This window comes from Mesoplodon densirostris, chromosome 4, assembly GCF_025265405.1.
Source record: "Mesoplodon densirostris isolate mMesDen1 chromosome 4, mMesDen1 primary haplotype, whole genome shotgun sequence".
Lineage (NCBI taxonomy): Eukaryota > Metazoa > Chordata > Mammalia > Artiodactyla > Ziphiidae > Mesoplodon > Mesoplodon densirostris.
The window spans coordinates 157,416,403-157,433,151 of NC_082664.1; positions in this window are offsets into that span (position 1 = coordinate 157,416,403).

Sequence of the window (16,749 nt, forward strand, 5' to 3'; positions counted from 1 at the left end):
ATATTTTTACCTTTTTATATATCTCTGTGCCACATACTCAAAAGAAAAAATATGCAAAATAGAAAGTAAAACTTAGAATTCCAGTTGTCATTGAAGGAAATGTAAAGAAGGGCTCCACAGCTGCCCCACTGCCCCCTTTCTCCTGCATTGGACACCTTGGTGTCTACGGCCAAGGGACAGCTCCTCACAGGTTAGGTAGTCTTCACTGTTACACTACAGTCATTTGCAAAGTCACAACATTATCTTGATAGAAAATGCACACTTTTCTTTGTCCTTTCTTAGTGTTCACTTCAATTCTATTTATGCTAAACAAACTGAGACACTTCAAATTTGAAAATATTATTGTTGGGATTCAGTCTTTAACTTCTCTCTCAGAAACAGCTTTCTGTTACATTTCTGCTGAAAGTTATCCTCCACCTTCTCAGGCTGAGCACAGTCAAGCCCCATGTGGGAATTTCAGCTGGTGGATCAGGAGAGACTCAACCAGAAGGTACACATGACAGAAGGAAAAATTCCCAGTCCATAAGAATGTTCATAAGCCCTTCATTAAAAATAGCATATCTGGGGCCTCCCTGGTGGCGCAGTGGTTGAGAGTCCGCCTGCCGATGCAGGGGATACGGGTTCGTGCCCCGGTCTGGGAGGATCCCACGTGCCGCGGAGCGGCTGGGCCCGTGAGCCATGGCCGATGGGCCTGCGCATCCAGAGCCTGTGCTCCGCAACGGGAGAGGCCACAACAGTGAGAGGTCCACATACCGCAAAAAGAAAAAGAAAAAAAAAAAAAATAGCATATCTGAAACAGTGAGCGTGATATGAGATGCCTTCACATGCAGTGATCTTTCTGACAAAAAAAATCTTCAGCCATCAATGACAACTTGGTTTAAAATATCTGTAGTGTTTTCTTTTTTTAAGAAAGTTATGTTACACTAGTAGAATGGCCATCATCAAAAAATCTAGAAACAATAAATGCTGGAGAGGGTGTGGAGAAAAGGGAACCCTCTTGCACTGTTGGTGGGAATGTAAATTGATACAGCCACTATGGAGAACAGTAACCACTGTGGAGATTCCTTAAAAAACTAAAAATAGAGTTGCCATATGATCTAGCAATCCCACTCTTGGGCATATATCTGGAGAAAACCATAATTTGAAAAGATACATGCGCCCCAGTGTTCATAGCAGCACTGTTTACAATAGCCAAGATGTGGAAGCAACCTAAGTGTCTATCAACATATGAATAAAGAAGATGTGGTATATATATATATATATGTGTGTATATATATATATACACACACACACACACAAACATATACACACAATGGAATACTACTCAGCCCTAAAAAAGAATGAAATAATGCCATTTGCAGCAACATGGATGGACCTAGAAATGATCATACTAAGTAAAGTCAGTCATTTATATAAATAAGTGATAAGGACTCTAAAAAGATGATACAAATGAACTATTTACAAAACAGAAACAGACTCACAGACAGAAAACAAACTTATGGTTGCCAAAGGGGAAAGGGGGTGGGGGAGGGATAAATCAGGAGTTTGGGATTAACATATACACACTACTATATATAAAATAGGTAAACAACAAGGATTTACTGTATAGCACAAGGGACTATATTCAATATCTTGTAATAACCTATAATGGAAAAGAATATGAAAAAGAATATATATGAATTTGTATAATTGAACCACTTTTCTGTATACCTGAAACTAACACAACATTGTAAATCAACTACACTTCAATAAAAAATAAAATAAAAATAAAATAAAAAGTTATTTTAAAGAGAACTATTGGTCTGTTTCCTTTTTTGTATTGGCTTATATTTGGGGATAACAGCTTTAACATCTGTGATTAGTATTGAGGACTTAAAACTTATTTCAATTGTTGCTGACATCTTTCCTTATGAATACCTATGGTCATGCCACGGAGCAGGAATGAATGTTGTTGCTCGAGTAACACACCTGTCTGTCTGTCTATCTATCTATCTATCATCTATCTATCTAATCATCTATTATCTGTTGATCGAAGATCTCTGTTTTCTCTATCATCTATCATCTATGTGTCTATTATGTATCTATCTCTGTCATCTGTTGTTACATTGTGTCTATTATCTGTCTGTCACCTATTATCTATCATCTATTTATCATCTCTCTCTATATCTAATCTATCATCTATTACCCATGGGTCCATCATCTATCCCTATCAACTATCTATCATCATTCTACCTACCATTTTTATCTAATCTACTGTTTTCTTATTTATTAATCTACCCATGCACCCGGCTCATCACTTTTTTTTTTTTTTTTTTTTTTTTTTTGTGGTACGCGGGCTTCTCACTGTTGTGGCCTCTCCCGTTGCGGCGCACAGGCTCCGGACACGCAGGCTCAGCGGCCATGGCTCATGGGCGCAGCCGCTCCGCGGCATGTGGGATCCTCCCAGACTGGGGCACGAACCCGTGTCCCCTGCATCGGCAGGCGGACTCTCAACCACTTGCGCCACCAGGGAAGCCCTCATCACTTTTTTGTGCTACAGAGAATTTGTTTCCTTTACCTCTTCATTTACAGTGAGGAAGCAGAACGTGAAAGAAAGCTGGCAGGTAAATGCTGAAGGTTGCCCAGCTAGGATTGTAATCCAGGTCTCTGAGCTCAATCATGCCACTTTTCATCAAGTCAAATAAAATGAGTACTTCTGTTTTTCGGAAACAAAAACCCAAAACTTTGATTTTCAGGAGGCTACATGTAGATAATGAAGGTCCGCAATCCTCCTCCCATATTAAGGGATGTGATTTGGAATGGAGAAGCAATGGTCAACTCTTAGCTGTTCACATCCAGAAAATTTTTTTAAAAAATGCTAAAAGAACAGTATCCTTTATTGTTCCAAGCATGTACTTCATCATCAAATTGCCTGCCTACTCACTGCTGGTTACACAGAACAATCCCTTTTGCCTCTTTTATTAACTTCTATTATTTTTTAAAGTGGTCAAAAGTTATTTAGCAATTTATTCCTTAGGAGAAAGTTTCACTCTATTCTATTCTGAGTTTTTAAAATGATTTTGCAATATTTCCTGTTGCCTATGGATTGACAGCAGGAGTCAACAAACATGCATACCTCCCGCTCAGTGACAAAGACAGATACTTTATGCAATTAACCAAAGGACACAAATATTTACTCAGAAGGCCCGATCTTGCAGGCAGGAACAGACGCTCCCTCCTTCTTGGCAGCTCCTGTGGCCTCAGAATCTGGGGCTGAGACGCTTCCTCTGTCCACTCGAGGTGAACAGGCCGAAGCTGAGCGGAGTTCTTGTGGCCAAAACGCCCTTGGAAGTGCAACCTGGGCAAACGTTCAGGAAAGCAGCCCAGGGCGCGCTGGCTTCTGCTGGCGGCCTCGTGGGGGAGGCTGTGTTTTCCACTTTCTCGAGTTCAACCGAGTTCTGGGCAGGGCCTCGGGGGTGGGGGGAAGCCTGGTCCTGCGCCCCAGAAAACCATCCCCGAGGCCAGTCCTGCCTCCCACCTCATGTCCTTTCCGGCACATCGTTCTGAGCAGCAAATCCATTCCCTGCCACCTGGAACGTCTTGCCTCCTTGGTAGATTGTACTTCCCGAAATTTTGTAATTAAAAAAAAAAAAAATCCTGTTTATAAGGGGGGGCGCGCCTTAGGAAGGATGGTTTCTCGAGGCCTCTCCCCAGGGAGAGCCTTTCCTCCCGGCCTGGGAGAGGCAGGATGGCTTGGGCCGAGGTGCTCTCTGGGACCTGACATTGTCCTCAGCACCACGGTGAGAGGTCTATTTCTGAAATGACCCCAATGGTCTGATTTTTATTTGATGTCATTGGAAACACTTGCAATCAATACTGGCTTTTTTTTTAGCAAACTTCCACTCTATCTTTAAAACTGAGGTGACTTTCTCAGTCTGAGGGAATTTGTGTGTGTGTAAGGAATGGTTTCACTTCTGCATTTTCTCTCTGTATTCAGTATAGTCTATATTTGTAAGGTGGTTTTTCTGTCTATTTCTCTTCCTGGTAATTTTGGGAGAAAGAGGAAAACATCTTCCACCAAAATCCAGGTGAGAGAAGGGAGGTGAGACTTTCCTGAGGACACGGGGCCCCAGGGCCGGGGGAGGGGGTCACTTTCCCCGTCTTCCTCACCCCCCTCCCACTGCTCCATTCTCCAGGCATCTGTTACTATGGTTACTCCTTGTCTACCAGAGTCCGGAGACGGAAGATGTGAGAGAAAACTTTAATTTCTGTTTCACCGCATTTTCCATATGAATGAAGCACAGGTGAGCGTGCTTCCCTGTTGACAACTGGACCATGCCTTCTCGGGATGGGGCTCAGTCTCCAGAGGTGAATTCTGTGGAAGGAGGGGTCTGAAAGTGTCCTTTCAAACTACACGTTCTGGCAGGAGCAGTGGGAGGGTGGGAGCGTCTGCAGCACAGCGTTTGCCAGAACAACGTTAACAATAAATGTGCGTCACAGTGACGTTCACAACTCCACTTTCTCGCCCAACTGTAAAGCAGTCTTCCGGTGGGAGGCGCCTCCCTGGCCCAGCCATCCTGGTTCACCGCATGGATCCCTCCCTCACGTGCAGGCCGTTCCAGGAACACCCGTGGCCTCTGCACGCACAGCCCTCTCACTCCCCGTCTAGCCCAGTGCACCCAGAGGAAGGACAGGGCCAAGATCCTGGGCCAGTAAGTGAAGCAGACCCATCTCCCACCTCTGGGCTTGAGGGTTAGCCCCTTCTGTTCCAGTGCACTTTTCCTATCCTCGCATTGCACTCTCAGCAGTCCCAGAGAGATTAGCATCCCAGAGAGAACAAGTAAAATCTCTCCTCTTAGAGTTCAAAGGGTGTTTTGGAGGTAAGCGAGGCGGCAGCTTATTTCATGGATAAGAACCAGCGAGCGTGCGGCTTTGGGTCTGAGCTCATCCCCTGGTCCACGGTCTCCATCCTACCGTGGACATCAAGGGGAGTCCCCTATAGACCAGAGGTTCCAGGAGGAAGCGGCCCTACTGAGGTTACTGGTCCTGCTATGAGTTATGCATCCTGAGTGGACCAAAGTTTGCACTAAAAAGACTCTCTTCTCCATATAATCCATCCCTTAGCCCTACCTGCCTGTAGAATTAATTCACACCCACATCCTTTATCATTCAATTAAAATAACCAGCGACTGCACAGGACTCGGGGCTGCCAGGGAGACGTGTGCGCAGGTGGGCAGGGCTCACAGACGGGGTGCTCCTCTCTTACTAGAGCGGCTCTAGGGAAGGAACCGAAAAGAAACGAGCATGGTTGGCTGAGGCTGCGAGCATCTACCTCACACAGCAGCGGTCGTAGGCAGAAGGAACAGGAGCTGGGTGGAGGGTGCCAGGCTCTGGACGTCAGTCAGAGTAAAGCCTTCTTCCTTCGACTCTGCCTGGATTCTCAAGTTCTGCTTTCAGCGTAATTTCCGAGAGCTCTCTGCCCTGATTCAGTAGTTAAAGGAGATGCACCCTAAACCTTTCACCTCGGAGGTCGTCTAGAAAACGGACACGGTGTGGATTTGCTCTCCATGATGGCATGAGGTGTCCTGGGATCGTGGGGACATTCTGGGAGTCCTACTTTACTGAGAGCGTGCACAACGGCTGTGTTCCCAGCCAGGACAGATTGCACCTGCTCCTTCCCTAGCACACAGCTCCCTTAGCACGAATCTCAGGCAGTGCTTGTCCTTCCCCAGCTGCCTGCATGATGCTCGCGATTGAGCAGGTGGGCCGAGGAGCCCAGGCTCCCTCCCCTCCCCGACCCACATCCGTGGAGGCCTTGGCCTTGGCTTCTCTGCTCTGTATCATCCCAGGGGACGGAGAGAAGAGAAACCAATCGCTGGCTCACCATCCTCAATGCTTCACTTATGCTCCGATTTGCCGCGCTCACCATGACTGCAGAGCTGGTTCTACAGACAACAGAGTAAGCCTCATGCCAACCAAGCAGGCCCTGGAAGACCGACCCCCCAGGACTGCAGTCCTGTCTCACAGGAAATCAGTTAACAGGTGGCACCAAGGCAGGACTTTCTCAGGGGGTGGGGCACTTTGTCCTCTCCTTCGCATTTCAGATAAACTGCTGGCTTCAGTGCCTGCAGGCGGAGCTGCTTGCAGAGAACTGGCCCACCTCCCGCACACACCTTACCCTGGTGGTCCCAGGCCTCCTCTCTGCTTTTGGTTCCATCAGAGCCGAGCTCCCGGTGTGTGCTCGGCACTCGTGCAGGTCATTTCATTATGGCAGCCCAGAGACCTGGGGGCCTCCAGCAGGTCACGTGGACGGTGAGGCTGCAGCCTGGGATGGGCTGACCCAGGCCACTGACGCAGGTGTCTCTCTCACGCTCGTTGGGAACATCTAGAAAACACACAAAGTCATGAGGAAGGAAGCAAAACTCACCCACTGCCCGCAACCCACAAGAGGCCTCTGTTCTGTGACATTGGGGCTTTTCTCTTCCAGATTGTGGTCATTCGTCTATATTGCGTATTTAATATAACCTGGTTCACACAACACTGCATGGATTATCTTGTTTTTCACTTGATATTGTAGGGGAGGAAAAAACGGTTTTTCCTACTAGTCTCCTGGGTTCTCTGGCTGGAACCCTGTAAATTGGACTGACGAAAGACAGACTGACAGGAGAAAAACATAATATTTATTTAATGTAAGTTTTATGTGACACGGGATCCTCCAAAAGGAAATGAAGACTCAAAGAAATGGTTTAACCTGAGATATTTTATACTGGGCTTAATGAAGAAAGATGTGATAGGACAAAGAATCTGAGCTCAGGTGAACTGGTGGGGCTTGGCAAGTCCTGTTCATTCAGCTTCCTCTCTGCAACCCTCCATCCTGGAGACAAGGATGCTCCCTTCCTCGGGGTAGACGGAGGACACCTCTCACGTGAGGATCTCATGGCCTGCTTCAGGGGAAGGTCAGAAAGCCCTTCTTGCATCTGCAGTATCTCTCAAAAAGATTTTTTTTTGATAAGTGAAAACACTCAAGTGTGTATTATAACTATATTGAAGGAAAAGCACAGGGAGCCCCCGGGAGCGTGACAGAGGTTCTGATCCTGACTGGGTGTGTCTGAGGAAGATGGAGGAGATGGCATTTAAACTGACTCCTGGAGGGAGGGGGTGGGTGCAACAGAGAGGTGTTCCAGGCATTCCAGTCTTGGGAATAGCACAGCCATGGCCTTGGGGAAGGGAATGGAGTAGAAAGCCCTGGCTTTGGGCAGAGAAACCCCTGGCTAGGCTGCTGACGGCCTCTCGTTTCTCCTACTAAACTCTGGCCCACAGGATGCCATGGAAGGGGTTGGATTTGGAGATGCAGTCAAGGGGCAGAGGTCACTCACAAGTGCAGAGGCCCTGTGGCTAGAAGAACGCATGGTGTCAACAGAGATCTGCCTGGATCGGGAGACGGTTGTGGGAAGAGGGAGGCAGGTCTGCCCCGCTCTGCTCACACCAGAGTCTCTGAGTTTCACTGTGGGAGGGAGGGAACTCTCCCTCTACCCTCTTAGGTTTTTTCCTGGGGCCTTGTTAATTAAACGGACAGAAGACAAAGTAACAGGAGAAAATACATGCAGATTTTTATTGGTGTTAATACTTTTTACATGCAGCACGGAGGACTTCACAGAAAAGAAGTGAAAATGCAAAGAAGTGGTTAGGCTCAGAGGCTTATATACTATTTTAACAAAGGGCAATAAATTGTGGAGTAATAACCAGACAAAGGAAGTGGGGGGGTGGGCCTCTAGGGGGAGTAAATTGTGGGAAGGTAAATACAGGGGGAAACTAGTAGAAGATAAGAGTTATTTTAGTAAGGTTTGTTTGTGAAGACTCATTTCAATGCCAACTTTCTTCTTCATGGCCCAAACCTCCCCCCACCCAGAGAGGGAATTTATGGCCGTCTCATTTTCAGAAGTTTCTGCCTTTACTCAGATGAGGGAAGCTCCTGGAAAGCTGCTTTTAGCAGCTGTTGACTCTCAGTCAATCGCCTTCAGCTCAAAATGATCCATGTATCAAAGTGGTATATCCTGGGGTGTCACATCCACATTCCCTTCACATCCCAGATGTTGGTCAGTCCATGCAAAGAACCTGGGACTGAAATGAACTACGTGTGCCACTGGGGTCAAGCACAACCTTTCTGGGTCTCAATTTGCTTGACTCTAAATAAACAAGGCAGAACCGAACACAGTTGACCCTTGAACAATATGAGTTTGAACTGTGGGGTCCACTTACACACGGATTTTTTTCAATAAATAAATACTAGGACTACACGATCCAAGCTTGGTTGAATCTACAGACATGGAACTGAGGATACAGAGGCCCACCTGTAAAGTGACAGGTGGATTTCTACTGCTCGGTGGGTGGGCACAGTATGGGGTCCGTGTTGTTCAAGGGTCACCTGGCACTGTTCCTGGCCTTCCCGGTACTCTGGCAACCATCTTACTTATTTTCACAGCCACTTTATGAGGAGATAGTCACCATCCTTATTTTCCCAAGAAGGCAGCTGAGCCTAGAGAATCTCCATCCCAGCCGAGGGCCCTGGACAAGCAGCAGGGCCGGCCTGGGAGCCAAGACTGCCCCCAGATCATGTGTTCTGGACCAGAGCGCTGATGAGATTCCCTTTGGGGACTTTGATTCAATCTCAAACTAGAGAGATTCTGGTGGGTTCTCTGTGTGCCAGGTGTCTTGATATGTGGGTGCTTTTCAGGCATCATGGCAACCTGGGACAGCAACCTATTTCTCTGTCTTGTTTTCTATCCAAACCTAAATAACAGGACATGAGTCACTCATGAAGACTGGCAGAGAATAAACTCCTCAGAGAGGCAAAACCATGAGTTCAAAATGCTTTTTTTTTTTAAAGCAAAGGATAAACTCACAGAACACACTGGAAAGGTCAAATCTTACAGAGCTAGGCCAATATTTGTTTAACTGCACTAAGTGAAAGATGATTTGGCCGAGGGACCAGGGAGAGAGACCTTTTATTTGATCTGATTTTACACAAACATTTCTACGCTCAGAGAGGGAGGGAAGGTTCCAGAGCCTTATCACAACCATCACACAATGTCTGCTCCAAATGTCATGTCTTAGATGCTGACTTACAGCCCACGGTGATAACCCAGGCTTAGTCCATATCAGATGTGCACAGCTGTGGGCACATACCTGCAGCCCTGCTTAGGTGGCAGTTTTGACTGTTCAAACGAAAGTTTGCAAATAGAGAAGATGTCGATCAAGGCTCTGCAGTGAGGGTTATTTAAAGATTTTTTGTAATTATCTGAAGAGAAAAGCTGTCTGTCTTGCATATCATTCCTTTGGCATGAGCTGGATAAAAAGCTACATAAAAAGTTGTCCTGCTATGAGTGATAGACCTTCAGTGAGGGGCTGACTCTTACACGTTTAAGGGCTGAGATGAAACAAACGTGTTCGAATGAACCAGATTCAACTGGTCAGAATCGTCCATCAGCCCACATGCTCACTTATTTGTCACCTTCCACAGTTAGAAGCAAGAACAAAATCTCAAGAAAAATAGGTCATGTTTTGGGCTGATCTCAGAAACCATGTCGAGTATGTATCCCTGGGTTGGTTCTTCCTAGAATAAACTCCTGCTCTATATTTAATTTAAACGTTGATGAGATTTATATTAGAAACGACGGCCCAAGATATTGAATGGTCTGCAAACATTAAAGGAATGTTTGATTAGGCTCACTGCCTTCTGTTTACGGTGACAGAATGGAGAAATGAGCTCACATTTTACAAAGAACTTCGAAAGTAGAAGGAAATAATTCAGTAACACTTATTTAACCAAGGCTATCACTATCTGGAATACCCCACTCTATCAACCTTGTGAGAAATCAGAGCCCACAAGAAAAGCCCTGGAGGCTCCCTAGGACATTAGGAGGAGGAGGATGCAGAGAAGAAAGGAGAGACACGTGAACCAGAGTGAGTGAGGAGTCTGACCCGTGGTGCCTGGTGGTGATCGACACCTGCGACCCGTCTCACTTCTGGGCAGGGCTCAGGCTGGGGAGGACGAAGACGGCTTAGGGGCCCCTCTGTGCAGCTCCAGCCTGTCCTCAAACCCACGGCTAGAGGAGGGCCCCAGCAGCAGCAGTGACTGAACAGCATGGGAAGCCATGGGCTTAATTCTTACCGGTTGCTCATGTGTGGTCCTGGTGCCAGCAGCACAGGGGACGGAGTGGGGTGTGGGTCCAGTAGTCCTGGACAAGCCCTTTTCCCTCACTCTAAAGACCTCCTGTATCTCCCCCCTAACTAGTAATTCACATCTCTAGTGCACGTACGCGAGCCTGGTGCTACGGTACATGCTTCACACCCATAAGTGTATCTGAGACTCATGTTAACCCCAGAAGGAAAGTCAGCTTAGTTTAGGTGAGTTTTGCTTAGTTTTGCTGAGTTACCGGCAAGATGCTGATGTAAAGAAGTCCTGAACTACCGTCTCATCCCAGTCCTCTCACCTGATTCTTTTTTTTTTTGCGGTACGCGGGCCTCTCACTGTTGTGGCCTCTCCTGTTGCGGAGCACAGGCTCCAGACGCGCAGGCTCAGCGGCCACAACTCACGGGCCCAGCCGCTCCGTGACATGTGGGATCTTCCCGGTCCGGGGCACGAACCTGTGTCCCCTGCATCGGCAGGCGGATGCTCAACCGCTGCACCACCAGGGAAGCCCTCGTTCATCTTTTTGTTCTTCCTATTTTGCAATGTGTGGCTGCTACGTAGAACCCAGAGATGACCTGTGACTCATGGGGCTGCTGGTGTCACCTCCTCTGACCCACGGCTTTAACTGCTTCCTCTGGCTGCTGGGCTTCATGAACCCACACTCTGGGCCTTGCCAAGGCCCCTGCACCCAGTGCTGTTTGGGGGTCACAGAACAATAACAAAACATAGAGTCCTCACCTTTCTCAGAACCTTTCCTTTGTTAACCTTTCAACTCTTCCTCCCCTACAAAGCTTTTCCCAACACAACCGACCCAGAAAACCTAGTTGTCCTCAACGAGGCACAGTTTTCCAGATGGAGTGTAAAGGAAACCTGACCCACATTAATGACACCCCAGGAAGGAAGGCTCCTTCACCTGCCAGCAGCTTCCTGGTAACTTCACGGTCACAGGGCCCTTAGCACCCTCTTGTGGTCACACGCCCAGCAATATCCCGAAAGCCTCAGGGGCCCAGGGTCAGTGGCTCCCAGGGTGGGAGTTTCAAAGGCTGAGTGGTCTTCGTGGACACATCTAGAAGCACAGACCCGAATCTCTCCTGTGTGTGTCTCTCCTTCTTGCATTGGAGGGAAGAGAAATTTTGAGATGGGCTTCAGGACTCCGTGTGCGTGGCTGTGTTTCTGAGGTGAGGAAGAGATTGGGGGTGCAGCTGAGAGCTCCTCAAACTGTCCCCTCTCCCCTTCTTTAGCCCGAGAGCCTTTCCAGAAGGGGTCACCTTTTGGATTAAGGGTTATTTACATCTAGGATTTGTCATTTTCAAAGCTTTAAAAATTGTAACATAATACCTGCTATAGATTTTAAAAATCAAATTTCAAGAATTCAAAGTGAAAATTTCATTTCCTCCTTTTGTTTGTTCTCTCCCACTATAATCAGTCAGTGTAAATATTCACATATTCATTCAACAGTAGTTACTGGATTCCTGCTACACGCCAAGAACCGCTGTAGTTGTTGGAGATGCAGTGTACAAATACGGCTGTCTCTGTGGGTCACGCCCGGGGCGGGGGTGACGTGCTCACTGAAGGTGAGCCCGCTGATGAATATGCCCGCTGGGGGCAGCAGGGTTAGACTGGTGGTCTAGGGGAGCGGGGCGGGGAGACAGAGCTGCTCGGATGAGGTGGACAGACGGCCCCTCTGACAGGCTGACACTGGTCAGTGTACCCACAGAAACACCCTTTGCATTCTGCACATATATCTGCAAACTGACTTTTCTTCCAGAGCAGGACCTGGACCAGAAAGCACCTACGTCTTGTGGTCTTGAATTCATAGACTTGAATCAGGGGTGCAGGAGGTGGGACCTGTCAATCTGGGACAGGATGTGGACACTGGGTGGGTTTCCCTGGGGCTCGTTTTCTGTGGTCCTTCGAGAAGTGAAAACACAGAGACACACGCTAGGCACAAAGCCCCCAGAGAACCTCCTGAAAAGCCATCTTTAATCAGAAGTCTGTCCCGTTCGTGGGGTCCTTTCTTCTTCCCTGTGTTAAGTAGCATCCCCTGGATTCTGAATGCGAGCAGGTGAAAACACAGGAGTGGAAATCAGGTTCCAAGTGGCCGTGCGGGGGCCATCGGTCACTGCTTCCACTTCCGACACGACTTAGCAGGAGTCAATGTGTGCCCTAACTTACTTTACCTACTTCTAAGTCAGCGTCCTTGGCAAGCCTCAGCACAGGCCGCAGGACGACTGACACACGGGATCTGGAGAAATCTCTCCCTTATTAGTGGGGTTCCCATTTTTGCTCGCTCTTCTCAGGCAGATGAACTGTGATTCTGGGGGACAGGGCTGTGGCACGTGGTGCTGGCCTCCCGGCTCCACTGAAGCTGCTGGTGGACAGTGGTCTGTGACTGGAAGCCCCGTGTGTCCCTGAAGGGCCCAAAGCCATTTTGTGTTTTTTTCTTTTTTGTTTTTTGTTTGCGGTATGCAGGCCTTTCACTGTTGTGGCCTCACCCATTGCGGAGCACAGGCTCCGGATGCGCAGGCCCAGCGGCCATGGCTCACGGGCCTAGCCGCTCCGCGGCATGTGGGATCTTCCCAGACCGGGGCACGAACCCGTGTCCCCTGCTTTGGCAGGCGGACTCTCAACCACTGCGCCACCAGGGAAGCCCCCATTTTGTGTTTTAAGGGCCTGTAGCTGAGAACACCCGTGGCAAACAATGTTCACCCCGGACACTGAATGAGGAGCTGTGGGCCGTCAGGGCTGCAGCAAAGAGTACACTGCAAAGCCGCCTGCTATGGATTGTCTGGGTCCCCCAGATTCATATGTGGAACCCTAACCCCCAAGGTAATGGTGTCAAGGAGGTGATGAGGTCATGAGGGTGGATCCCCACAATGGGATCGGTGCCCTTATAAAGAGACCCCAGAGAGCCCCCTGCCCCTTCCTCCAGGTGAGAAGACACTTCTCTGCACCAGAAGAGAGCCGTCACCAGGACCCACATGCCGGCACCTTGATCTTGGACTCCTGGCCTCCAGAACCGTGAGAAGTACATGTCTGTTGTTTAAGCCCCCGTCTGTGGGTTCTGGGAAGGCAGACTCGGACAGAGCATCAATAGCACCCGAAATGCCCAGACGACAGGCCTGGGGACCATGAAAGGAAGTTGGTAAATATAAATAATGTAAAATTTTAGAATTGGGAAAACCCATTCTGTGAATACCAAAGAGCTAACAGTAATGTATATGAAATAGAGATTTAGCCACTCTGTATTCATACATGAGGTGGTGGAGGGGCGCACAGAGTAATAATGAATGAAATCCTAAGAATTTTAAGGGAGATTTTCTGCGCTTGTCTGGTGCAGAATATTTCCGTCATGCAGTGTTTCTCTCTTCACTTCTGTTAAATCATTTTCTTCAATCATACTCGTACCTGCGTGTCTCCTGTCTGACCTTGAGGGTAGGAATGGAAGATTTTCCTTCCCTTGTGTGAAGACAGGGCCTAGACTTCGTGTCCTGATGGTAATTAAAACATACTTGAAAGGCAATTTGGCCAGGTGGGGTGTTATGTTTCTGGTCTAAATTACTGAGCTGTGTGTTACTTCTCAGGACAGTCAGATAACCTGAATTACAGATGGAGTTCAGGAATACACATCTGCTTTTAATCTCTGGTCCTGACCAGACCACTGGGTTTCAGACCCACCCAAACTTCTTGTGAGGTGGGGACAGGACCACCCACGTGAACTCTCTTCCCCTCAATACTCAGCAGGTGAGTGAGGCATAGTGCACACGAGTGGAAGTACATAGTCAGCAATTCAGTTCAGTCCACACTTACCTTATGTCCGGAGCCCCAGGACCTTGAAGGATGTTTTGATGATGAATGTGTCAAATTCGTATCCTGCATCTTGCTCCAGTGCCTGCCGTGTCGTAGGCAAATGTGTTGGTTGAATGAGTGGATTAATGTGGTCTGGCTCTGCAAAGCACCTAAAATAAATGTGACATGTTTTGATATTAGACTATAAATATACAGTCTAATTCTTTTCTGAAATCGAAGTTTCCTAGAGAAATGCAGAGGCGCACCTTGAAAAACGGCCCTGGGCGTGACCTAATCAACGCGCTGTGGTCACCTGTCACTGGTGAACCTGGCCACGTCACTATGTGGCGTCCAGGCTGCCGTGGGTCTGCTCTATTCAACGCCTATTTCTCGTGTGCCTTCCTGGGGCTGCTGTTCATTTGGACTAGGATTCGTCCAGTTCAGGAATCATTAAGCACATCACTTTTTTTTTTTCTCATTAGCCTTTTATTTTTAACTTAGTTTTATAATAAACAAACAAAAAAGTAGATCATTAAAAAAACACCATTGGGCTTCCCTGGTGGCGCAGTGGTTGAGTCTGCCTGCCGATGCAGGGGACACGGGTTCGTGCCCTGGTCTGGGAAGATCCCACGTGCCACGGAGTGGCTAGGCCCGTGAGCCATGGCCGCTGAGCCTGCGCGTCCGCAGCCTGTGCTCCACAACAGGAGAGGCCACAACAGTGAGAGGCCTGCGTACCTAAAAACAAACAAACAAACAAACAAAAAACCAAAAAAAACCCCAACACCATAGCTGTCAATTTAAAATTTTAAGTGAGGTTCTTATTTAACAAAGCACTAACACTATATCCCATAATTACATCTTTACTTGCTTGCAAGGTGCTTTTCAAACTGTAAAATAAGGCTTGGGAATAGGGTACAAATGGTTATCCCCAGGAGTTACTTACCCCCAATGTAAGCACACTGCTTTTGCTATGAAATCGTTTATTCCCAAGCAGACGGCAGTTCTGAATTATTCTTATGGCAATAGCCTGGGGTCACCACCAACCCATCTGGAGGGCTCGGGAGCAGTTCTGACTCAAACACAAGGATGTTGACCTCGGGGGTCAAGTAGCTATCAATTCACAAGCTGGACTAATAGACTCAGCTCAACGTCTAGATCAAACTCAGCTCATGAAGATTTTTCCAGCCTTCCTGTTGATTTGGGTCACTCCATCAATAACCTGATCTATTGTGGGACTGCTTTTCATCCAAGACAGTTTTAAAAAAATTGAACCAGCTGGGAAAGTTGGTGGTTTTAAATAGATGCCATCTTCAGAAGAAAGGGCGGCATGTTAGCAAACCAGACCATGTGTTGGCAGAGAACCTCAGATGTACAGAAAACCCTGAGAAAAAATCTTGGCAGCCGGGCCTCCAGCTGAGTTGCCATCTATGACACAAACGTCCTTACAGTTTTAGGTTTAGGGTCGGCATCTTGAGGTGGGCCTTGGTCCGTCTTCATCTACAAAGGAATGGGGCTCCCAGGCTCACCCAGGAATGGAAAAATGGGAGATGGAGATGGGCCGATGGGCCCGAAGCCTCACACCACCACAACCGGATAAAATAATCTGCATTTCAACAGCAGGAAATGGAATATTGCATTCATCGTAGAATAATTTTTACTTATTTGGCATTTTAGGGACTTATTCATGAGGAGATTCTGGGAATGCTTTCAGCAATGAAAATTACTTAGGATATTGAAATAGCACGGAGGATCTGAGCAATGTTTTATCACAGGTGTGCCTGCTTGCCAGTTATAAAAACAATTTTGACTAGTTTAAAACAGGCCTTATTCTCAGAATCCCAGCTTTTTCTATTTGAAACAGTTAATACTCAACCTGGGTTCAAAATGAAGATTAATATTCACGACTTCATTATTTGGCAAAATGCTATTAAGCTGATATTGGCTTATTCAAAGGGAAGTATAATGTGATGGGGCAGTTACTTTCTAGCTGAGCAGATACCTTATTTCCTAATTAGAACGATGAAAATTCTAAACGTCTTTCATCCAAAGACCACTTCCTCCCTGACATTTTAAGTAACTGGGATTTTCCTGTTAGGGTGTGGGCCACAGCCTGACGGAGGATTTGTTCTCAAAACCATTTCTTGTATGGCAACTCGGTGCAGCCTGATCAAGAAATTTAAACATTGCTTACTGAGTTGGCCTCCGGAGGGAAACATCTCATTTTAATGAGGCCCTCGGGAGGCATGAGGATCACACTGCCTTACTTAGGTTTTGTGTTAGGCTTCCTGCTAAAAATAACACACAGAACATCAGCGACCATTATCTTTTAATGCAACCATGGCAATCACAGTGTGATCCTTTAAAAATAGCAAAGCTTCATTAGGTGAAAGCGAAATCCACATTTCTTTTTAAATACCCACCTTCTGTGAATACATGAGCAGGGACATCCCTGCTGGCTGGGGGAAAATCAGCTCTCCTTCACTCCTGCCTGTACTGCAGCTGCTTCCGATTTTTTCTCGTTATCTTCTCCACTTTCTGTTTATTAAGCACAATCTGGGAAAGAAAGAGTGTGGTGAGTCTTCATGAGCTTGGAGGCAGCAAGCTAGCTTTCAGAGAAATCTGGCTAATTAAGTTGATAGTAGGGGTAAAGCGGAGGGTCTTTCATTTGCATAAAAGCAGAGATTTTGCAAGGCGTGCATTGCGAAATGTTGCCAGGCTCTGGAGCACCATTCCATCTGTGTGAATTGAAATATTCAAAGCCCTCGTGGGCCACAGGGTATCCGGAGAGA